The sequence below is a fragment of the Meleagris gallopavo genome, chromosome 8, assembly GCF_000146605.3.
Source record: "Meleagris gallopavo isolate NT-WF06-2002-E0010 breed Aviagen turkey brand Nicholas breeding stock chromosome 8, Turkey_5.1, whole genome shotgun sequence".
NCBI classification, from domain to species: Eukaryota; Metazoa; Chordata; class Aves; order Galliformes; family Phasianidae; genus Meleagris; species Meleagris gallopavo.
This window is the reverse complement of record NC_015018.2, coordinates 19,406,536-19,409,331: the sequence shown is the minus strand read 5'-3', so window position 1 is coordinate 19,409,331 and position 2,796 is coordinate 19,406,536.

The following is a 2,796-nucleotide window of genomic DNA, read 5'->3' as shown; positions in this document are numbered from 1 at the left end:
TTTTTTTAGTATGTGCACAGACTCATTATTAATGATGAAAGTTGCTAATCAATGGAAAGGAAAAGCTTACCTACCCACAAAGTTTGCTCTGCATTTGAGAGCTGTCTGCCCTAGCAAGACTTTTGTACTCAACTGATGAAAACATACGAATGGGTTGCAGAAACTAGGCGGTGAAAGCCTTATTTGAGCAACACTCTCTTAAGAATAATCAGCACCAATGCCTGGTAGCTTGTCATATTTATGCTAAGAATGGAAAAGGCTTTTTGTATCAGTTCTTTTGGTTATGTTTTAAATAAGGTTCACTAAGAAGTCAGATTGTGCCTAGAAATTAATGGGTATTGACTTAGGAAGAAAACAGCTTGGACTTTACTTCCAAAGCTTACTAAAAGGACAGTTTAGAATTGCTCTTCTTAAGTGATTCTGGAAACATTTCATAGAATTATAGAAAGTTTGTTCGTACCTAACTTATGATGGTCTTTATTGATGTGCAGATGATACACATTACGATATCTTACAGCTGTACAAACTGTTGTAGTAAACAAAATGTAATGCTCAAGCCTGTAACAAACTTCAGAAATACTGTACTATAAATTGTTTATACTCATTTTAAGTGGCATATTACTGAAGGTGCTTCATGTGCAAATTACATTGCATAGCCCTCCACTGCATCCATTGATGATTTAATAATAATATATAAATATTGATATTGTATGTATTTGTATTTTCCTAAACTGGGGAGATTCTTGAATGATAACCTCACTAGAGCTCAGACAGCTCTCTGAGCAGTAAGCAAGCAACATCTCTGTTGCTAAGAGCTTTTCTCATGGATTGACTGTGATTTCTGTTTGATATTTTTCTTGCAACCGAACAAGCAGCTAAGTTACATAAGGCAAGATTCAATTAATACCATTAGGCTCAAGGGAGAGATGAGACGTATTCAAATTACTATAAAAAGCCAAAGGTTCATTTCAGCAGGATTTAAGAGACAAAATTCTTTCATTTTTACACCATTGCAATCCCTTAGAAGAGACACTTTCCAAAGTAGAACTTCAGCAGCACTTTATCTGCTTCTGGGTTACTTCCAAACACCAAACAAATAGTGAAGGTGTTGTTTTAGGGACATCTACACAGGGCTATTCCTCAAGCACACATTTCATAACTCAGATCAATAGACGCTCCTTTATGCTCTGACCGTGAGGTATTTTTCTGCCTGAAAGCAGTTCAGTTGCATGCCCAGCTCTCCACTTACTGTACCATTAATGTCAAGATGACCTAAAAAATAGCTTTTAAATATTCTTGATATCAAAATGGTCCAACCAAACAGATACCACATCTGAACACTTAATAACCAATGTCTAAATATGCTAATCAAAACATCTTCCAGCTTCACAGCGGTATACAACAGCTGCCTTTTCTACTAAGGCAAATAATTCCTGTTCCCTTTTCCTTCTAGCAGTACTAATATCTAGTACTAGTTGTACTTGAACACCACGTTGAGACAATGTTTCATCTTGTTTTCTAAGCAATACTTTTCAGAAGTTAACTACAATACATGCATATACTTCACACTGGTTCCATTTTTGTGTTCTGTTGTCTGCTGCTTACTTGTTTGCTTGTCATGCCATTTATATTACATTGCAGTTTGCATTATACACAAACTTTCTGCAATTGCCATTTTCTAAGAAGTTTGTTACATCTGCAGCATTGCCCCAATACATACCTGTTTCAGGAACTAGAAAGTACTGAAAAATCATGTGTTATTTATTTCGCATGAGAAAACATGAAGCCTTGTGACATTGTTGCAATTCAAACCTTAATAACAAAAAAAAGAACCAAAAAACACAAACGAACCAAAAAACACGAACAGTCTCCAATTAAACTCCCCATCACTTAAATCCTATTAGATAAAGCCTGAGATTTCCTCCCGCCCCCTCGTTCCACCCTTCTATCCATAACCTAGAGAGAAATACCTTTCACACATCACACATCATCTTTCTTGCTCCCAAATGCACACAGACGTGCAGCTACTGCAGAAAGGTTTCCAGCTTCAGCTCTTCCCACAAAGCACTGCTCCATCACTAAATGATAAACAAAGCAGTAGAAAAGAAAACCAAAAGGAAACCATCACAAAAATAAATATGGTTCACAATCTCAAGTCTACGCTGCCATTTCACAGAGCAAAAACCAGTACAATCGTATAGATGCACAGATTTATGTTTAAATAAGCTTTTCAATCCTTTCACTTGGATGTTTTCATGATGGGCACTTCATGGAAGCCTGTGACAGTTCTGTTAGCCTTTACATACTGCAAAAAGTGGTTCCAAAGTATTGGAAGAGATGATGCTTTTCCAAAATTCCTTTTCCTTCCTCCTCCCTTTATTTCTTCCTAAATGCACTCATTTGCTTTGCTGAGTTGAAAATATCAATGTAAAAGAAGCCAAAGTCATACCTCAACCATATATATATATATATATCCTGGTGGTACTAAGATGATATCTTAACATTGCATTTAAACCTTAATTTCAGTGAGAAACAGCTGACCTAGGTAGCAAAAGAGAAATCTGTTGCACCACTCAGTTGTCACAAGCATCTGTTACTTTGCTGTTGCCAAAATCATGCCTCTCATGTTGGATTTCAGATGCTGCACCTACACACACCACATGAAGCGTATTTCAATTAGTTGACTTTTTCTCAGTAAAAACAATGTTGAAAAATTAATCCTTTGCTCTCCATAAGTTGCTTTTTCCCCTCAGCTGAGGGGCTGAGAAAAACACCATGCACCCAGTGCCCCATCTG